At 42.3% G+C, this 22,246-nt stretch overlaps 1 protein-coding gene across 2 annotated transcripts in view; it reads right to left on the reverse strand.

Annotated features, from left to right (window-relative positions):
* The window catches only part of ptpn4a (protein tyrosine phosphatase non-receptor type 4a), a 64,555-nt gene that overhangs the window by 41,281 nt on the left and 1,028 nt on the right, over positions 1–22,246 (reverse strand). The gene's annotated exons all lie outside the window — the stretch shown is intronic.

A 22,246-nucleotide genomic window follows, 5' to 3' on the forward strand; every position in this document is an offset into this window, starting at 1 on the left:
CTAAGTGCTTTGTTACAGCTGCCGCTGTTGTGAAGGCGCTATATAAATCAGCATGTGTGTGTGTCAAAAAAAGCCCATCTTGACCGCTTGACTGTTAGCAACTACTGCCCCATTTCTAAGCTTCCCTTTGTGTGAATAATTTTTGGAAAACATGTAACAAACCAGTTATTCACCATATTGAATGGATGCAATATATATATATATATATATAGATATATAGACATGCAAATTCCACATAGGACGCACTGAGCTCGGACTCGAACCCTGGACCTCTGGCACTGTGAGGCGGACGTGCTTACCAGCCCCCCACCATGACACCCCCATTATATATAATTGTATTTATTTATTTATTTTTGTCTCCTCCCACGTGAGCCAGCATAATGGTAGTCATATTGTATGATATTCCCTTAAGAGTTATGGTCCTCTCATCAGGCACCGCTTTTTTGGTCTCAAGGGCTGTGTGAGCACATTGTGTTTTGTGTGCAATTATGCATGCTGAATGGTTCTCTGATCGCGTGAGTTGCTTGTTGTGAACATCTTTGCAGAAATATTAGACTGTATAAATCTGTATCCAGTAGCAACAACTCACCTTACATTTAAAAAACTAAAATGAAATATAGTGAAGTAAAATATTCATGGTGTTACAGTGGTATCTTGACTTATGAGTTTGTTTCAGGAGTGAGCTTATAACTAGTGTTTACTCTATATTCTTAAACATATTTTCACCACTGATATGAAATGCAATACAATTTCACCCCCACAATGTTTTCCTAACATGTTAATGTAGAAAATTTTGCTGTATTATATATAGTGATGTAAAGACATGTACACAATGTTCAGACAATGTAAACAAACAAACTGTTTTGTAATTGTACCTGTAATTGTATTTACCGTAAGTCTCACACACACTGCAGTACCTTTTCATAGATGATCCTTTCAGGGGCATGGTCAATGAGTGACATCAGGAGCTGGGGGTTAGCCGTCTTATGTCTGCTCCATGCTCCTTGCAAGTGCTTTCATTTTGTATTTGTTTTACAATTGTTTGTCCGATCAGCATATCTGAAACTCGCGATTAACTGACATTTTGGATCAGCACAAAGCAAAACAAAATTCAATCAAGTGACAGTCAGCCCTTTACTCTGTGCGGGAGGAGGGGGGCGTAAAATAATTTGGGGCATTTGTCAAGGTAACACTGTACATGAAGCATGAAGATCCAAAAAAAGCCAATAACCTCCCTGCTGGTGACCAGTCGAGGTACCACTTCACCCACAAACCTTATGAGGACAAGTTCTATACAAATAGTCGGATTAACAGGAAATAAAATCCCATATTAAGCGACACAGAGACTTAACATATTGAATCAATCATTCATTCATTCATTCATCTTCTGTACCGCTTGATCCTCACTAGGGTCGCGGGGGGTGCTGGAGCCCATTCCAGCCGTCTCCGGGCAGTAGGCGGGGGACACCCTGAATCGGTTGCCAGCCAATCGCAGGGCACACATAGACGAACAACCATCCACGCTCACACTCACACCTAGGGACAATTTAGAGTGTTCAATCAGCCTTCCATGCATATTTTTGGAATCAATCAATGTAACAGCAATTATTTCATACACTATTCTTTTTTTGAGTGATCGATACTATCAAGTTGCCACACGCAGACAGTTATGCCATGTACACTAAGACAAAGCTTGCAAGAGCACCAAACACCAAAATGAAGGGAAGAAAGAGTTTGAAGCACTGCTGAATGCTGAAGGAAGGGAAAGGGAACGCTCTACTATCATTGGCTCACAGTGGGATACATAAATGATGAGGCCTGACACACAGACTATCCCCACAGGCTGGCTTGCCTTCCAACGCTCTCTTCGTGTCCGAAGAGTTTTGTGCAATCCAGCTGAAGACAAATGCATCACATACACACAGAGAAGAGGAGGATATTAACTGAAGAGTGTGTGGACTTAATTACATTGCTTTTCCTACAACAAATCTGTATGCTGTAAAAAATGAACAAACTCAATAGAGTGGAAGTGCTAAATTTAAATGTGTCTTAGCATCATACAATTGAGATTTTGAACATTTTCCACAAAAATATACCTCTTTAATCATGCTAAGCTTTGGAGTAACGTAGACTAATTCACAAATGTTGTTTTAAAGCATTTTATAACTTTGTACAGTACTGTAGTCTTGGCTTTGTCCTGCTGAGCTGGACAGGACATCCACACTCCCCTGAGAGAAGGATATGGTGCTGCGGAAGCACGCTAACATTATTGCTTCCTGCAGGCAGTAGTGCTTACAAACTGTGTGTGTGTAACAAGACCCAACAGTCTTGTTCTCTGCTGGGCTCCTCCAGCGCTCGCTCCGCTTATCGTAAACACAAACAGTCCTGCAACCTTTCCTGTCTGCAGGAACAAACTCATTTAAAAACATGCATAAAACACCCATAGTGTCACACATCACCGTTCAAACAAACATCAACCACGGCCCAGTGCCAACAATTCAAACCCAGAAGCGCTGTGAAACACCTGAACATTGCAAGAGTGTGACTCAAACTCTGATGCACCAAACTATTCTCCCTCGTTGCTGAAGAATCAATCTTCAAAAGAAGTTACACTCCCTTCAATTGCTGAACTGAATTTGCCCTATTCATTTTTTTTAAATCCTTATTTATTTGAGAGATGAGCCATGAATTGTAATGTTTATGGAACAACTGAAATGAAACTATGCCACAGACAAACAGGTGGTTAACTGCACAGCTACTTGTGTGGGACCTTTTACATGACTGAGTTTTCTTAATTACTCAATATATAAATGAAAAAGATGTCCACGAGGCATTTTAAACAACACATCTAATTAAAACAACCCAAATACAGACTGAAAAATTCCCTCTCTGGATTTTCCAGACAGTCTGGGCACAGCATTGTGGGTTTGTCTGTATCCGGCAGAAAGTCACATTTAACTTGTAAACTTCCACATAGACAATGACACAAGCCGCCGGCACGCACACCAAAAGGAACTGCCAAGCAGTCAAACTTTGAAGGGTTAGTGGGAAGACTAACTCCTCTGAGGAGGTCAGAAGCCAACAATAATACTTTTTATAATTTCCTCAGGAAGCAGAAGCAGAGATTCCAAGTGATTTTGTTTAAAGCTCGAGCAAAAATCATGGTAGCTGGCCCTAAAACTCACTAAAAGTTTTGATGGAGATCAGTATACCTTGGAGTACAGAGGTCTCCAACACGTAGCTGAATAGAGTCTGCCGTCAGTGCTCCAAAATATCGCAAAAGCACGTGAAATCATTCAAGTGTAGTCAGCACTTCAGAATTCACCGAAAAAAGTGCAAAAACTCAAACCACTGAATCTAGATGTGTGAAATGAACCGTGTTGGGATTCTCTCAAACATCATGTGATGGAGCAGCAGTTTGCTTTAGAAATATTCAAAGATAGAACAAATGTGCAAGCAATAATTATAGAAGCAATAATATTTAACGGAGTTTGCGCCTAACTCTTTATGCTCAATTTGCATTATTTGTATAGTTTGCATTTTTGTTTACATAAGGGCTTTAAAGCCCTGAACCAACAACATACATAATGACAACAACAATAGCATATGCTGGGATTCAAGCCACTTGACGATCGGATTAAAAGTCAGAAGACTAATATGAAATAATGCAGATTTTTCTCATTTTATAAAATTAATGATTCATTTTTTCACAACTAAAACAAAGTATGGCTAACGCAAGGCAATATAGTACAGATACACATGATCCACGCAAAAGAGGTTCACAACTAAGTGACTCAGTAAGCTACAGAAGTAGGCCATTAGTAATTTTTCGTAGATGATACAGACTATACAGTATTGATGTGAGTATTGTTATATTGTCTGTCTGCCTGTGTTGCTGCACTATTTGTGTTCTGATATCTCTTGCTTAGCCAATCTATAGAATTTTGCATGGGAGTTAGCATTAAGGTAGCGGACTTTCCTAAATTCCCATATGTGATTTGACTACATTACACGATGTGTAAGCTACTTAATGTCACACTACATTAAAAGTGCTGTGACTTAAATAAGCTTATCCCATTGTCAATCAACAATCTTTTTTTGCCTTGATTCTGTGTTGGGTTTAATTCAAAACTGTGACAGCCAATCCACTTGCAGACAATTGAACTCATTCACCTGACGCTGCTGACCCTTTGTCTAAGTTTATTGCAGCGTCAGCAAATTTCATGGCAAAGCCAACAGTTTACTCTTGAGGAAAAATATTTACTGGTAGTTTTATGAAATAATAATTGTGTGATAGCGTCTACTTACTCTTGGTTCGGGCCAACAACCTTTTCTAGTTCCTGTCACTGGCAAGTGCTTTTCTTAAGGCTACACAACCGGCACTGCAATGAAGTTAGTGGATAATATAACAGCTTTGCCTAGCTTCTCTGGTTAAGGTCTTAAAAATCTTTGTGTGCAACTTTCGATGTGTACAAAATAATTGTGCACAAGCGCACATTTGGCCTTTGGTGCATAAGTTGAAAAAAAGCAAGATAAGCAAGGAAGCAGGCAGACAAGTAATGTTGGGGCTTCCGCTCTGTGTTTCAAATGCATTACACAGCTACAAAAACATCAAGCTTGAACAGCCACCCGTATGGAATGCCCCTCTCTAAACGCATTGAATGAAATGCATGCGTCAGCCTACCTGGATTAATTGATTAGAACAAACTTCTGATGCTGCAGATTTCACCAAGCTTACTCCAACATTTGCAGGAATGCTAATAGTATATGGGTCTAGCTTCTGCCATTTGTAAAGTTGCCCCTAGATACCACAAATGTCGTTGCTGTTTGGTCTGATATACTGTTTACCCACTATTGGCTGTTGTTTATTGGTCAGCCAACATGGTTCAGACGAAAAGCCAAGCAATGTGGCTAGATTAAACCATTTCTTGCAATGTATTAACAAGATCACTACTTTCTAGTAAACATGCAAGAACACCAAGATGCGTATGGTATGTAAAGTAGAAACACAAAACACATAAGAGAAAGAGATCCAGGATAGATGAAAACAGCACATTCCTCCTTTTTTCTCTCTCTCCTGCTGACTCTTACATTCAAATGTTAGCAGGGGTTGTGCTTCCACCATCATTTACCTAAATTTACACCTTGTCACATGGCTATACTAATGCGTCTAATGGTAAATCCTCAAGGTACAGCTCCAACTACTTGACTTTTAAGCAAAATTTGCAGCTCAATAATAAGACCACAACACATCATGGATGGTCAACGGTGCCTAGAGATACGACTGACCCAAGATAAAGGTACAAATTACGAGCTGTCATTCGGACGATTTTTTTTTACTTTGAGTTGCAGGCACCCCTCCGTGAGTCGTCACCTTACCGTGGTGGAGGGGTTTGTGTGTCCCAATGATCCTAGAAGCTAAGTTGTCTGGGGCTTTATGCCCCTGGCAGGGTCACCCATGGCAAACAGGTTCTAGGTGAGGGGCCAGACAAAGCACGGCTCAAAAGACCCCAATGACGACAAAAATAAATGGATCTAGGTTTCCCTTGCCCGGACGCGGGTCACCGGGACCCCCCTCTGGAGCCAGGCCTGGAGGTGGGGCTCGTTGGCAGGCGCCTGGTGGCCGGGCTTACACCCATGGGGCCCGGCCGGGCACAGCCCGAAGAGGCAACGTGGGTCCCCCTTCCCATGGGCTCACCACCCATGAGAGGGGCCAAAGGGGTCGGGTGCAATGCGAGCTGGGCGGCAGCCAAAGGCGGGGACCCTGGCGGTCCGATCCTCGGCTGCAGAAGCTAGCTCTTGGGACATGGAATGTCACCTCTCTGGCAGGGAAGGAGCCCGAGCTGGTGTGTGAGGCAGAGAATTTCCGACTGGATATAGTCGGACTTGCCTCCACACACAGCCTGGGTTCTGGTACCAGTTCTCTCGAGAGGGGTTGGACTCTCTTCCACTCTGGAGTTGCTCACGGTGAGAGGCGCAGAGCAGGTGTGGGCATACTCATTGCCCCCCGGCTCAGTGCCTGTACATTGGGGTTCACACCGGTAGACGAGAGGGTTGCCTCCCTCCGCCTTCGGGTGGGTGGACGGGTCCTGACTGTTGTTTGTGCATATGCACCAAACAGCAGCTCAGCATACCCACCCTTTTTGGAGTCCTTGGAGGGTGTGCTGGAGAGTACTCCTGCTGGGGACTCCATTGTTCTGCTGGGGGACTTCAATGCTCACGTGGGCAATGACAGTGATACCTGGAGGGGCGTGATTGGGAGGAACGGCCCCCCCGATCAAAACCCGAGTGGTGTTTTGTTATTGGACTTCTGTGCTCGCCACGGATTGTCCATAACGAACACCTTGTTCAAACATAAGGGTGTCCATATGTGCACTTGGCACCAGGACACCCTAGGCCGCAGTTCGATGATCGACTTTGTAGTTGTATCATCGGATTTGCGGCCGCATGTTCTGGACACTCGGGTGAAGAGAGGGGCGGAGCTGTCAACTGATCACCACCTGGTGGTGAGTAGGCTCCGATGGTGGGGGAAGATGCCGGTCCGTCCTGGCAGACCCAAACGTATAGTGAGGGTTTGTTGGGAGCGTCTGGCGGAATCCCCTGTCAGAAGGAGTTTCAACTCCCACCTCCGACAGAGCTTTTCCCATGTTCCGGGGGAGACGGGGGACATTGAGTCCGAGTGGACCATGTTCCGTGCCTCTATTGTTGAGGCGGCCAATCTGAGTTGTGGCCGTAAGGTGGTTGGTGCCTGTCGTGGCGGCAATCCTCGTACTCGCTGGTGGACACCAGCAGTAAGGGATGCCGTCAAGCTGAAGAAGGAGTCCTATCGAGCCTTTATGGCCTGTGGGACCCCAGAGGCAGCTGACGGGTATCGACTGGCCAAGCGGACCGCGGCTTCGGTGGTCGCCGAGGCAAAAACCCGAGCGTGGGAAGAGTTCGGTGAGGCCATGGAAGCCGACTTCCGGACGGCTTCGAGGAAATTCTGGTCCACCATCCGACGTCTCAGGAGGGGGAAGCAGTGCACCACTAACACTGTGTACAGTGGGGATGGGGCGCTGCTGACTTCGACTCGGGACGTTGTGAACCGGTGGGCTGAGTACTTCGAAGACCTCCTCAACTCCACCAACACGCCTTCCTTTGAGGAAGCAGAGCCTGGGGACTCTGAGGTGGGCTCTCCTATCTCTGTGGTTGAAGTCACCGATGTGGTTAAAAAGCTCCTCGGTGGCAAGGCCCCAGGGGTGGATGAGATCCGCCCGGAGTTCCTCAAGGCTCTGGATGTTGTGGGGCTGTCCTGGTTGACACGCCTCTACAACATCGCGTGGTCAACAGGGAGAGTGCCTCTGGATTGGCAGACCGGGGTGGTAGTCCCTCTTTTTAAAAAGGGGGACCGGAGGGTGTGTTCCAACTACAGAGGGATCACACTCCTCAGCCTCCCTGGTAAGGTCTATTCAGGGGTGCTGGAGAGGAGGGTCCGTCAGGAAGTCGAGCCTCAGATTGAGGAGGAGCAGTGTGGTTTTCGTCCCGGCCGTGGAACAGTGGACCAGCTCTACACCCTTAGCAGGGTCCTTGAGGGTATGTGGGAATTCGCCCAACCAGTCTACATGTGTTTTGTGGACTTGGAGAAGGCGTTTGACCGTGTCCCTCGGGGAGTTCTGTGGGGGGTGCTTCGTGGGTATGGCGTACCGAACCCCCTGATACGGGCTGTTCGGTCACTATACCACCGATGTCAGAGTTTGGTTCGCATTGCCGGCAGTAAGTCGGAACCGTTTCCAGTGGGGGTAGGACTCCGCCAAGGCTGCCCTTTGTCGCCGATTCTGTTCATAACCTTTATGGACAGAATTTCTAGGCGCAGCCGAAGCGTTGAGGGAGTCTGTTTTGGGGGCCTCAGTATTACATCCCTGCTTTTTGCAGATGATGTGGTGCTGTTGGCTCCTTCAAACGGGGCTCTACAACTCTCACTGGAGCGTTTCGCAGCCGAGTGTGAAGCGGTTGGGATGAAAATCAGCACCTCCAAATCTGAAACCATGGTCCTCAGTCGGAAAAGGGTGGATTGCCCCCTCCGGGTCGGGGAGGAGATATTACCCCAAGTGGAGGAGTTTAAGTATCTTGGGGTCTTGTTCACGAGTGAGGGCAGGAGGGAGCGAGAGATCGACAGGCGGATCGGTGCAGCGTCTGCTGTGATGCGGACGTTGTATCGGTCTGTCGTGGTAAAGAAGGAGCTGAGCCAAAGGGCGAAGCTCTCAATTTACCGGTCGATCTACGTCCCAACCCTCATCTATGGCCACGAGCTATGGGTCGTGACCGAAAGAACGAGATCCCGGATACAAGCGGCCGAAATGAGTTTTCTCCGCAGGGTGTCCGGGCTCTCCCTTAGAGATAAGGTGAGGAGCTCGGTCATCCGGGAGGGGCTCAGAGTCGAGCCGCTTCTCCTCCACATCGAGAGGAGCCAGATGAGGTGGCTTGGGCATCTGATTCGGATGCCTCCTGAGCGCCTCCCTGGTGAGGTGTTCCGGGCATGTCCCACCGGGAGGAGACCCCGAGGAAGACCCAGGACACGCTGGAGAGACTACGTCACCCAGCTGGCTTGGGAACGCCTCGGAATCCCCCGGGGAGAGCTGGAAGAAGTAGCTAGGGAGAGGGAAGTCTGGGCTTCCCTGCTAAAGCTGTTGCCCCCGCGACCCGGCCCCGGATAAGCGGTAGATGATGGATGGATGGATGGAGTTGCAGGCAAAAATTGGAGATGTAAGCATTGTTTGTTGGCAGACAACTCTCTTTAAAGTCGATGTTTCGTCAAATAGCGAACAATTCTTAAAAAAGAGGCGTTTGCAACCCATTTATTGCCACTCCCAGTTGATGGCTACTGTCAAACTAAACATAAAAAAAAGAGAAATGCACATTTAAAACAACCACATACCTTTACCTTCAAGTCATAGTATAATGTATAGGATCAATGTGGTATTTTTGATCACGCTTTCAACAACGGATATTTGAATATAAATAGTGCAGCAACACATGTATAGAGAAAATTTAACAATACTCATAGGCATATATTCTTCATCCTGTGTGCATCTCTTATTGTGGTTATGAAACTTCGTTTCAGACTGAGACAAAAGCCATTATACTGCCCCCCTGTGGCCAAGTCACTCACACCTGAGGGCGACACATTGAATTCATCATGATACATAACCTGTTTCATTCTTTACCTTCTATTTACTTGCATAATTACTTTATGTTTTTTTAATTACAATATAATTTCTTCAATAAAAACAAATTACATTTTTCTTGTTTTTTGTGAGGAGGCAACATGCGTTTAACGGTATTTTAATTCATAAAGAAAGAGAGTTTGTGATAATTATTTGGAGTTATGAGCATGGTCACCAAATGAATTCAAGTTGTATCTCAAGGCACGGCTGTACGGGTTCCAAAATTCATGCATAATGGCAAAATGAATATTAAAACCCACACAAAAACACAATTACAACTAGGTTAACTTTGCTCAACAAAAACCTTCACTGTCAGATAACCAAGTCGTCCTAAGAAACGGTTGGTGCTCAGGCAAATGCCGAAGCAAAAAATAATCTCATCCAAGTTTGGCCTATTTTGAGCACCTGCTTTACACTGTAGACATTTTCTTGGAAACTCTGAATAGTCTAATCTTGCTTTTTCCTGAGAATGAGAATTAAGTTCGGACATAGCTTCAAAAAGTAGATGGGTGGGTGTGTGTGTGTAGGGGGGAAGGGGGGAGGGGTATACTAGGAAACAGCTTTCATCAACTGCCTTATCCTTTGAGGCCATACAGGTCATTCAATGCCTTCTGTGAGTGTGTTCTGTTTATTTTGTCAAAACACGAAAACTCATCCATCCATTTTTTTTTTGACCAATTTCCTCAATAGCGTTCTCAGTGGGCTTTGGTTGTTGACATTCATGTTCATTGTTTTGTTTACACAATTGAGATGTAATTAACATGCCTAAAAATTCTTTGTGACAAAAAAAAAAAAAAAACACTAAAACTGTTGCCGATCGTTTGAGGAACTCTTGCGACCTTGAACTAACCCAGGTGAGAATGCAACATTCGTTACCTTCGAAAACACACAATTGTTCGCAGCTCAGTGGCTTAGGGCAGGGGTGTCCAAACTTTTTGCCAAGGGGGCCAGATTTTATGTGGTAAAATGTCGGGGGGCCGACCTTGGCTGACATTCTTTACATTGAACAACAATATTGTTCAACAAATTTTAGTAAGCCAGTCTGTTTCACATTTCCATTTTTATTTTAATTTCAACAATCTTAAGAATTTCTTTTGGTTCATTTGAAACAGGTATATCACATGCAACTGCTTATTCACTTGACTTTTTCTTAAACAGAAGTCTCCTGAGTGCAAATTGATTGATTTGAAACATAAAATGTATCACCATGACTTTTCAATAGTCACAAAACCTTTGACTCGAACAACAGGGAAATGAACAAGCAATACACATATCCACAACTGCAAGGATCATTTGAAATGTGACGATGTTAACTCGTGAGTGATGCCCTCTAGTGTCTAAATGCTATTACTCATTTAGTGAATGCTATTACTCATTTAGCCACTAGAGGGAAGCAGTACTCTATGAAACATCACTCCCTAGTCTACGAGACCTCAGTCAATGCAACACGTGTTCCATTGCGCCCAACCTGCGGGCCAGACGGCACTGATTTTATGACGGGCCGAGGGCCGGATGAAATTCGACCGCGGGCCGGATTTGGCCCGCGGGCCGGACTTTGGACATGCCTGGCTTAGGGGCTTTACAGACAGAAAAAAAATTGCATTTTGGTTCTTGAGTATCTGTCGGTGGGGATAGCAGTCATTTTGTTAGCTATACTAGTTCCACTCTGTGCTTGTGGGATTCAAAACGTAGAATCAGTATACATTTCGGCTGAGGATTTTTTTAGACATTATGTTCGTGTATTATCCCATATAAAACAGAGTTGTGTGGGAGGGCCTGTCTTTGTACCACTGGCTGTACTAAGAGTTGAAGATGAAAAGATGCAAAATAAAATGGTGTCTGGAGTAATCCTGACTCTTGGCCACTACTTACAGCATGCAAATTAAAAGGTGCATGCACATCTTAACGCAGGGGTGTCCAAACTTTTTGCCAAGGGGGCCAGATTTTATGTGGTAAAATGTCGGGGGGCCGACCTTGGCTGACATTCTTTACATTGAACAACAATATTGTTCAACAAATTTTAGTAAGCCAGTCTGTTTCACATTTCCATTTTTATTTTAATTTCAACAATCTTAAGAATTTCTTTTGGTTCATTTGAAACAGGTATATCACATGCAACTGCTTATTCACTAGACTTTTTCTTAAACAGAAGTCTCCTGAGTGCAAATTGATTGATTTAAAACATAAAATGTATCACCATGACTTTTCAATAGTCACAAAACCTTTGACTCGAATAACGGGGAAATGAACAAGCAATACACATATCCACAACTGCAAGGATCATTTGAAATATGACATATCAGTCAATATAAACACGGAGTGATGTCTTGTTAACTCGTGAGTGATGCCCTCTAGTGTCTAAATGCTATTACTCATTTAGTGAATGCTATTACTCATTTAGCCACTAGAGGGAAGCAGTACTCTATGAAACATCACTCAGCAGTCTACGAGACCTCAGTCAATGCAACACGTGTTCCATTGCGCCCAACCTGCGGGCCAGACGGCACTGATTTTATGACAGGGGCCGAGGGCCGGATGAAAGTCGACCGCGGGCCGGATTTGGCCCCCGGGCCGGACTTTGGACATGCCTGTCTTAACGTGTTAAACTCAAACAACTGATACAAATCTCTCAGAATTGGGCTTTCTTAGCAAAGCTTTATTTCTGCTGGCATCATTCAACTGGGCCAAAAACCCTGACTCAGAGGTGCAGCCTTTATTTTATCAGAGCTGGCACAGCTTTGACATCAAATACTGTGTGGCATTTAAGGAGCTTACCCAATGTTGATTCTCAATAGTCTGACTGTGGCCAGAGTAATGACTGGTCACAAGAATATTGCAAAAAATTCTGGCATTTTGTCATGGATTATCATGTTGATAATTCATTGACTTGTTGACAGAATTGAGACATAACCCCTACGTGTACATTTCAAATATGTCATGTGAGCTACGAAATACTTGGTTTGAGTTTGACATGCCCGTGACATTAAAGGAATTAATATGCACCTGATGTCCACATGGTATATATGCAGTTCAGTAATTCATAGAAAACTGTGTTATAGATTAGATACTTCCACATCCATAACAAATGCGTTATACATCGTCAAGTATACGAGCCCGTTTCAGATTAATCTGACTTTACACAAGATTAGTGCAATGTCTGCCCCTAATGACGGCCAACCATCGAAACTGATTCACTTCCAGATTAAAAAAAAAAAAAAACACTGCACAAGAAAATGTGATCTTAATCCAACAAAGAACACCCAGACCTACTGATAGACAACATAATGCAAAGATGAAAAAAGACGCCCGGCATACAAGCTGAGAACAGACACAAGGATATGATCCAAAAGCCAGACAGAAAATCATGATCCCTAACTAGCATGTATCATGAAGAATTCAAATTGGGTTGTCATGATACCAAGATTGTGACTTCCATACTATTCGTGTCTAAAATACCTAAATTACAATTCAAATCATAGTCTGACAGTATAAATTGAAGTTCATCACTGGAAAGTAAATCTAAAAGCAAAACTATTCATTCTTTGTAAATGCCTGATGCTGAATGTGTACTTCCAGCTTCATACTAGTGTATTTATATGAGCATCTGCTTGGACATTTTTTTTGGGGGGGGGGGGGTATAAATGTACTATTCACATTGTACTGTGCAGGCAGCCAGTTTAATCTCTGGCTTTATGTCATTACACTTTTCTCCTTGGCCTTTGCCCATCACTGTAATCCTTCTAAGAGGGAAAAAAACAACAACAACAAAACATCTGGAGGTAATCCTTCATCTGTGAAATGTGCTGATGTGACACAAAATAATAATTTGAAGTCTAACATTTGACATTATGTGGAATTTCCTTTCAAGAAGATTTCTGTTCCATTTAATATCAATGAGGCTGATCTCCTTCCTGCTACTACAATTCATCACCAGCAAAAACAAACTGAGTGCAACTGTACGAAAACATTCTGATGAAAAACATTCTCCAACATCTGAGAATGTCCCTTAATCTGCCTTAGGAAAATACATGACCTACAAAACTATAAAGCAGAATTATACATTGGTTAGCCACTGTTAATCAGCTGCTAGGCTAACGCTTAAGTGGCGCTAAAATATGCAAAGACGACCCAGGCCCCATAATGTGTCCTGTATAAATGTGCCCCAAGAGCTGTGATGCATTGTCTTCTTCCTGAGCGGCTTTCTAATGGCACTGAGGCTGAGCGCGAACGGGCAGAGCCTGCCGTGAGTCAGCCAAAGACAGCCCCCCGCCTCACGTTGAAATCAGAGAAACCACAAGAATGTAACAGCTTCTGTTATGATCCCTCCCTGCTGCCTCAAGTCCTGATAGCTTGCCCCACAGTGAGGCTGCCTGTTTCCCCAACTTGTCTTGTTCTCTCACTCACATCGCTCTCTCTCTCGCTCACATTCACAAGCACTCAGCTTACACAAACACAAATACAACCTGAATCACACCAACGCCACATGTTTTATTTCCCATTGTGTGCGGCTCCAACATCAAGACTGTCCGATACAAAATATAACAAACATTCTGTCTTTTCCCTAATCTAATATTCAACATTTTGAGTTTCATCCACTTCAATTAATCAATCATCGACCTCTTTCACTGACGCATTGTGTGGATTTAGACCACTGCATCTACACACATGCTGTATAATTATACATTTTGAAAGTATTGTTTCAAATCAAAACAGCCACATATTGCAGAGTGGAGAATGTGATTTATTTTTTTTAAGCGGTTGCCTTGATTCCTTGCACTTTCATGCATTTTGGCCACTGGTAAAATAATGCTTCACTATTTCATCCACAAGTAGGTCTATTTAATGTTTGTGATTTTGAATTATGATCATCAGTGTTGTTTTAAATCAAGTTAAGTGCTAGTTCTTGCAGGACCACCACAACCTGACTCATGGTGGCCCGGTAGGGCCACCATCCAAAAAGACTTGATATCGGACCCTGATGCCTGTGTTATATTGAGGTCTGCATGGATGAAGCTCCTATGTTTCTTTAGACAGTAAATCAAGTTGGATGCGGAATTCTTTCTGCTTCATTCCGCACATAGAGCCAAGTAAGAATAGGTTTACTGTGTTATGTGTCCCGGAAATAGCAGTGTCTGGAGAAAAGTTCGAAGCCAAGATGCAGCTGCAAATTGAAAGCTGGTCCAAAATGCCAAGACCCGGGTAAACATTTAGGAGGAACTGTATCTCTAATTTATGGTTGTAAAGCACAAACTTTTACCATCTGTTAACTTAGAAGGATACTTAAGTAATTTAGCCATTTTCAGCAATAAAAAGTTGACATTTTATCTATAATGAATTTGATAAGGTCACCACTTTTCATGTACAATTAGGACTTTTAAAAACACATGTTGCTACTTGGTGTCACATGTGATGTCATTTCCAGTCGATGGCAAGTAACAAAATTAGTTTCTTAAAGGTATTAATTGCAACTTCATTATAGACTAAATATTGAACTTTGTACTGTGACAATTGCTAAATAAGTAAATTATCCCTTTAAAGAAGAGTTGAAGAGACTGCACTGGAAAAAATATGGTTCACAAACATGGTGACGTGATCGTAAATAATGAACAAATTTAATATTTACAGTTGTGGCCACCAACCATTTTCTCCACAGGTGAGCGAGGGGGGAAAAAATAATAATAAAATCACAGGTCACACAACGGGGAATTGGCCCAATTATCAGCATGTGTGTGTGTGTTCCCCTTTTTTTTTTTTAAACATTGTGGACAATTAGCTTTTTCCAACAAGAACCAAATTGAAAAAGAACATAAATGTCTGAAAGCCTAAACCTGCACATAGTTTATAAAAATACTGTCTTAACAACTGGTGGCTGTTCCATGTGTACAAGCTCTTGTCATTCAGACACGCTCAATTTATTTTGTTTGTTTCATTGGCTTTACCATCAAAAGAAGATTATTATCTCATGATCACATTGCAGGGTTTATTTAGCACAACCCTCCCCGTCCACATCGATACAAAATAAAATCCTATGCAGTAATGTTACGTGGGTTTATGCTGGCATTATTTTGTTGGTCCTCACACTCTGGTCTCTCTTCTCGCTTTGTCTGTCCCTTCTCAAAATCTCATTCTGTCTGACCGCATGTCGAATAAATATGACTGTCAACACAAACTCCAAGAGTAGCAGCTTGTGAACCTCAAAAGGGGACATAGCAAACTGTTCCTGGCTCTGACCAGCAGTGCGGAAGCAACTGTGAGCTTTGACCTCTCTTGGTATTCCGACTACAAGTATAACAGCTGCTTCAAAAGCAAAAAAAAAAAAAAGAAAACGAACACACCAAGCTCAGCTTGTAAATGAAGCAAATTAGGGCTGGACAAAGTGCAACACTTCTGAGAAAGTGGATCTTGATGCATGTGCTCCTAAACGTAGCTTTGTTGCCGTGTTCCGCTTCTAAACGTTGTTGCGGGGCAAAATTGGCAGACGACATGTCAAAACTAGTACTGGGGTATAACTCTTGAGTAAAGAATTGGAAGCTGGCTGTACTTACATACCTGAGGTGTGCACATGTGGGGGTTGTGCTTTAAACATCCGGATAATAAATTGCATGGGATACTCCAGTATATCCAGTGGTTGTTTTTAATAATATGAGGACATATTTTCCTGAACGGCTTTCAGGAAGAAAAGGTTGACCTCTACCCCCATTTTCTCCCTCAGACTGGGAGACAAACGTGCAGAAAGAAGGCTGCTGTTAGTGACTCTGCGCTGTTTGTAAGTCTTTTCACATTAAGACTTCATATGATGTCTTATATATGTATATTCAATTGTTTACCACCGATAAAAACATGGAAATAAAGGATATGGAAGCATGTTGCCTTACCTTGCTAGAACATTCATTAAGCTGAGAAGAACATGATCAACTTCAAATATTGGTTTGTTTTAGAGAGCAATTATAGTTCATACCATATGTGGCACGTGCAATTCAAAATACGAAAATATTCAAATCCACAAACACACGCAGAAACATATCCGTATCTGGCACAATAGCAGAGTGCAAGTGGTGCATGATGTTGTACATTAGTAATTTTCTTTAAATATGACAAAACAGTCCACACGTACATGTACACCGCCTTCCTGCGTCCACAGTGTCACCATTCCTTTTCATCAGCCACCTTCTTAGTCATCAACAGACCATTATTGAATGACAAAGTTTGTTTCACTTTCATTTCAACTGACAGTACCGCGCAGTCTTTTTGACAGCAATCTGAACTGCGCAGATAGTCGGTCCAAAATTTTGCATATGAAATTTAAGAACACTTCCTTAAGACTATACACTGTAGTTAGAATTTTACAGAGATTCTGGTACTACCTTGCAGTTTACAGCCCTAATATAATCTCTGGAAAAAGGCATTTGTATCAAGTTCCCTGCAAAAGATCCTTAAGTAACTATAAACCCGGAAAGATTTATTGCTTTTGTAAGCTATACAACAGAATATGGTAAACCTCAGTGAAATGATGTAACGAGCGTGTCGAGCTATATATTCACGTTTTATGCATTCTTCAGGGGAGGAAAAAAAATTGAGTAAATCAAAACAACATTCAAGTGACGGGCCAGTTTTAGTTTGTGCTCGTGTTGTGTCAACTGAAATAGTATTTTCACAGTGTGGCCTCATCAACAGACCAACCCACTTTCTCTGAGGCATCTGGCTGATGCGTTGGTGATGGCTGTTTGTCTGGTTTAATTTCAGCAGCGCTGGTGGGCCAGATTGAAAGCGCATTGCCTCGAGAGCTCTATCGGTGTTTGCCACCACGCAAGGCCACATTTCACAAGGCTCGAGACTAACTTTTTACACCGGTTGCACCGGTGTGCCCAACTTTCATTCTTGGGTGCATCAGCGCAAAAGCATTCAACAGTGAAATTGGGATAGGTTCACTCCTTTTCAAAGAAAATTACTAACTTTCATTTTTGGGGATATTGACTGATCAGGGCCATGTATGGTGTTGTTTATTTGAATCACAACTCCACAGGACTGCAAACTTACTTAATAGTATTGGTGCATGAATTGATTTGCATCAGTGTTACTTTGAACTTTATTTAAGATTCAAGAAGTTGGCAATCGTTCTGACCATTTTTTCAAATAATGGCAATTATTTTCAGTCTATGTCTGATGGCCATTTTTAGACCAATATATTCTCCCCAAAACTATTATAACAAACAATGTTGTTGATGGATAATATGATCGAGCATCTTAAATCAAGTGTATCCATTTTTAAGTGTGCATAACTTATAATTAGTATCGAGTATATAGTAATAGTGAACACTGCCACTGAATAATGGAACAACAAAAGTATGCTAGATCAGTTAACAAATTTATGTATAACAGACTACGGCTCAGTTCACAAATACTGCACTTAAGCAAATATTAAATATATAATACCTTCCTCCCCCCACCTCTCAATAGGCTGGTTAAACCGGTGCAATCACTTGCTCCATTGCGATATTAGGTTGCCTGAGCATACTGGTGTCCGCCTCGAGCCCTGTTTCATATCATTACTGTTGTAAAACGTGTAGTGTTTAAGGATCAATCTGAAACTAAGTTTAAATAACTTGCCAAAAGATCGATTGGTGTTCAGCCCACTGCGGAGTAAATCTGGCAAAACGGATCTATCGATGGGTCTGCAAACAAAGATCTCCCCCAACTCTAGACTGGACTGCAAGCTTTCCAGGAGGTTCCGGTCGAATAGACAGGCAGCTGGTCCACTTGGTTAAACATGAACAGGCTCCTCTTTGACAAGGCTGTCACCAGCAGACGGCAACGGTCAAAAGAAGCCCGGTCCCGGTCAAATAAATGAAGGGCGCTAAAAGGTAAACACCACTCCATCTCAAATTAGTCCAGTTGTGAAACAAATAACAAACTAAGCCTTAGTTGGTTAGCTTTAAACTCTTACTGCAAACTTTAAGAAAGGGCCATTGTTTATGATGCAAGACAGTGATGGCCAACTAAAGTGAATCATTCAAAACCTGATCATTTATTATCAAGTGTTCAATAGATACACAACCCTGGGAGTTCGTAGATGACTTGAGAACTAAGCAGGTTACACGTATGAATGAGTAGAAACGGACAATGAAAGAACGGCTTAATCAGTAAATATGAACAAGGTTACCCCATCAACGTTTCAGTCAATCAAACAATGTCAGCCGGTAAGTTTAGTATTTGTATTTGATAAATGCTACAAAATTTAAATTAATAAAGAATTTCATTAGTGCTGCAATTCACAGTTTACAACAATGTTTTTCCACTTAAAGAATCTTTTCATCCCTCTATTGAAAAAAAAATCATCCGTTTCTTCCCAGATCTTACTAAGAATACATGTCTACATGCACATTACTCATGTCAGGGTCATGGATACGAGGATAATAAAAGCGGAGTCAGTACCACAGGAAATCTGATCTGAAGCATGTGGGTCATACGAAGCACGCGAGGCAGCAGAACCTGTGAGAATGCAGGTATGTCATCTCACATGAATCACCTTGAAGATCCTCACACCCGTAGGACACATATGACAGTGGCCAGTTGCTCTAAAATGTGTGTGTGTGTGGGGGGGGGGGGGGGGGGGGGTTAACCAACCGATGCGACACAGAGAATTCCAGCGCAACGGGACCTAACATCCTTTCATGAACAGAAGAGCACAGGACATCGCGTGTTTGCCATTTCTGCAGTTGGGTGAGAAACAGGGTTGTTTTAATAACACTGAATTCTATATGCGACATTTTTTAAAAATCCAAAAGAAACAAACAAGTCCCCCCTTTCTTTTTTTACACCACCATTCTCGTTAAAACGTGCTGCACTGTAGACATGCCTCATGTGCAAACACTCTTCCCTTGGGAACTTGGAAGGTCCCTTTGGGGCTTAAATTTGTGTAATACTAAAGACTAAGCCTTATTGCCACATTCGTAATTTTGCACTGTCAAAGGTAGTCGAGGTTTTTAATTGAGTATACTATATCGCTGCTGTCACACAATCTGGGCTGTGCTCCAGTCACAAGGAACAAGCTCCTTTCCTGGTTGCCATGGTAACAAAAGCCAGACTTGCCATTTGTCCAGCAGGATGCAGAAAGGTGTTCAGTCACTCACTTGCATGAGGACTACTTTCAGCGAGACAAGAAACAAGGTGCGTAAATTGTATCGTGGAATTCAAATTCATCTTCCATTCTCTTTAAAAAACGAAATGACCCACAGATTTTTTTAAACATACATTGGAAGTTGAAGGATGCTGATTTGTGTCACCGCTTTGCAACCTCAAAATGGACCAATTACTACTTTCCTATTAGTTATTTTATTCCATTTTTGAATCAGTGATACATACTGTATATGCAGATTTCTTGAATAAATACGCTAAAAACAATGCTTTATATTTAATTGAAAACTAACTCGACCTTACATTGAGCAGTTTACAGTTACCACCTGATCAATTGTTAACCTCCACGACTACCACCAGACCTTTCTCTGAATCATCTTGTTGAGTTTACCACCCTGCTCTCTCTGGCGTCAACACCACAAGTACCCTTGTCTGCCTGTCGGACCGCTAATGGGATCTTTGCTGTCAAGACGGTCGGCCATCAGCGGGTGGTCAATGCTAACAGCTACTCTTTTAACATTTTTGAGTGGCATTTTTTAGCATTTCAAAAAGAGCAAAAACGCATGCATAGGCACGAATAGGTGGGTTTTTCAGTGAATGGTGGTTGCTGTTCAGTTCTATAGAGAAAAAATTGCAAGTGGCAAATCGATCGGAGGGGCCATTTGGTACTGTTCCGCACAAAGAGATTGAACAAATAATATTTTATTGACAATTGGAGTCTGAAAGAAACGTTATTTGGAAAATCAGATACATCTGCTGGTGCTTTTGTCAACACGTATATCTCTGTCACATGATGGGGGAGGGGGAGAAGGCAAGCAAAATGATTACAAGTCAAGTCAAGTCAACAGTATTTATAGAGCACTTTCAAACAGCCATCGCTGCATACAAAGTGCTGTACATGGAGCAATTTAACATACACAATAAACAGTAAGACGAAATGGTAATAAAGGCGGTAGAAAGCACCAAGCAGTAAAATCATGCTGAGTCGAACGCCAAAGAATACAAGTGAGTTTTGAGGAGGGCTTTAAAGATGATACAAAAAAAAGAGCTTGGACAGCTTCTTCGAAAAAGAGAATCGGTCAAACGATGAGTCAGACAATGGAGAGAAACCAATATGTTTTTCTCACGGCCGATGCCGATTAGCAGTAGTTAAGCAGGTCGATATTTGGAGCCAATATTCATTTACAGTAAAAAGGGAAATATTTCTGGACAAATTTTGAATACAAACTTCAGCACTTTGTCGAAATGCCATTATGCATGCTTGTTCAACAGCTTTGCATATTTGGAACTTGTTAAAAAGACATTTTTGTTTTCAAATTTTAACAAAAGGTGCATCAGTCTTAAAACTTGAATAGCTCTTTACAGTTTTTTTAACAGTGAAATTTTCCAAAATGTCACTATAACTACAATGTTAACATTTCACTTAGCTTTGTTTCAAACAAAAAGTTCAGGGAGTTAAACATGTATGAATGTTAAGTGAAAAAAATATATAATAATCATCATTATCATCATCATAATTCCCTGCGGTTTAACCAATTTTAATATGAACTCATATTGGCCAGCAGATTTGTAAGAAAGACGGATGTCAATATTCATCAACATGCCAAATATTGGCGCCAATAATCAGCCGAAGAGACAATATCGTACAATATCAGTACAGCAGTCCTTTTAAGGAACAAACTATTCCTTAATATTTTGCTACAAGCTTGCAAATGGGGCAAAGAACGTGTCAACCCTGATTTGGAACACGTAGCTTGCACTACAAAAAAATACAACTTTTGACTCCAAGATGGGACTTGTGCAACAGAAAATCCTGAGAATTTTGTTGCCCAATGTGTGCATATGAATGCATTTAAAAGGTCAACAGCAGACAAGAAGAATACTTAGACGTTAATACCATACACGATTTGTGAAGCCAGGGGTTAATACTGTATGAGCGCTTATTCATCCTGTATGTCTTTCGACATGTCTAACCCTAACCTTGTGATGAAACCTAGTTTAACTCTGTCAAATTACACATTCTTCTATTTTGCCACCAAACATTCAAGCGCAAACCATTGGTGCCAACATTTCCCCTTGGAGTCACAAATACTGAGTCTATGAGCAGCACCACCACTGATAACCACTAACAGTATAACTGTTGCATATTTGATTATGTATTTGTTTCTATGGTGGGTCTGCAAAATGTACCAGAACGTGAAACTGGTTTGTAATGCGAAAAAGGTTGGGAACGTGTGCTCTAGTCTATACAGTATTTCATCAAGCATTTAGCAGCATGGGAGTCTTTTACTGATCCCCGATGATCCTCAATCACACAGTGGCTGCTTTGGAGGAAAACAGATCCCAGAAATGACTGTTCAATAATATAGCAACACTTCATTGAAGGATGAACCATGACCAAAAACTGAAGGTTGCGCAAATGCAATACAAAGCGAGTGCTGTGTATGCACACAAACGGGCAGGAGCAGATATGATGTGAATATGATATCTGAGCTGCAGCAGGCAGCAGAGGGGCCGACTGCGACCCAAAAGATGTGGCACGGATGGTGGGGATTACGTCATCGAGAAAAAAAAAAGAATGAAAGGAGGACGCCTCAATCGCATGCAGGTTTCACTGGCATTATTAAACACCGCACCACTGTTTGATTACCAACTGTTTTATGCAATTAATGACAGGCACGACAAAGACAATGGTTGACATGAAAGGCTTAATGATTCTAAATGAATGGGGGATGGAAAATGCATAGTTTAATTGTCACGATCTTCCCTCGCCATATTGTACTTTTAGAAGAGCGCACAAATAAGCATGTTACTCTCGTTAATTGTTGATTCGTTGTCTTCCTCTTCAAATCAATGTGCGCCATAGAACTGGCTCTATTGACCACCAACCGGGCTGTCATTAAAGGGGC

Source organism: Hippocampus zosterae, chromosome 12 (assembly GCF_025434085.1).
Source record: "Hippocampus zosterae strain Florida chromosome 12, ASM2543408v3, whole genome shotgun sequence".
NCBI classification, from domain to species: domain Eukaryota; kingdom Metazoa; phylum Chordata; class Actinopteri; order Syngnathiformes; family Syngnathidae; genus Hippocampus; species Hippocampus zosterae.